Here is a 1,174-nt window from a genome sequence, read left to right as displayed (position 1 = left end):
ATACTTGTTTGTGAAAGATATATTTTGACTATGTAATGTATTATATTTGTACATTTTAATTTATTTTAAAATATTAATATATGAATTTATAAGTTACAAAAAGTGATATTTTCACAAATTTAACAACACATTTTTGTATATTAAATGGATACAACTTCTTTTTTTATGTGTGAACGACTGGAATTACAAGATTATAACATTTTTAATTTACATATCATTTTTATTAGATTTGAATTTAATTTTGTATATATATACAATATTACAAAATATATTATAGCATATTTTTCAGGATTAAATATGGTTTATTAATACAAATTTTGATAGTAATACGATATTTTAATTAAATTATAAATAAGACGAGATCTGCTAAAATATAAAATAATAAAGTTGGAGATTAAATTATATTTTTTAAATAACGAGTATATATACTTTAGGTAGTTTTAATAGTATAAAATATTATTAAATTATAATGAAAATCACTTTTTATTATTTTTATATAATAATTTGTATTGTTGTTATAATAATTATCTATACTATATTTGAAGTTTTAATAAAAATGACGAGTTATTATCTGAATTTTTAAAAATTGCTAAAAAGTTGATGAAATTATTATTTAAGCATTTAAAAACTTAAATAAAAATTGATTTGTTTTTCTTTAGGTTTTAAAGTTGAAAAAAGATGATGAATTGTTTTCTAAAAATTGTGTTTAACACTTATACTTTTTACCCTTATATTTATTTATTTAATTTGTTTTATATTTTTAATTTTTTTTTTAATTTTTAATTTTACACCCTTATTTTATTAACACACATAATCTCTCTCTCTCACACACACACACATATATATAATACTTCATAAAAATATATTTCATTTTACAAATTAAACAATTATAATTGTCTCGTCAATACCTTCAAAATGAGCCAAATATGCAATATTTTTTGATTTAATCATATTATTGAATATCATAAATACACAAAAAAAGTTATGTTGGGTTCAAGATTAGTGCTTAAATGTTGTATTCAAGTTTCTCCATTTACTTAGTTTTCTTGTAATTAGTTTAGCATTATTTTCTTTAGTATAAATAGTCTTTTCAGTGTATTCTGTAATTACACATTGATTACATCATTAATCAAAAAGGTGATTTGACAGCAAATATTCTCTCTCTCCAATCTAT

The sequence above is a fragment of the Cynara cardunculus genome (genome assembly GCF_001531365.2).
Source record: "Cynara cardunculus var. scolymus isolate 2C chromosome LG 2, CcrdV1, whole genome shotgun sequence".
NCBI lineage: Eukaryota > Viridiplantae > Streptophyta > Magnoliopsida > Asterales > Asteraceae > Cynara > Cynara cardunculus.
The sequence above is the reverse complement of the archived record's forward strand: the minus strand, read 5'-3'. Positions refer to the sequence as shown.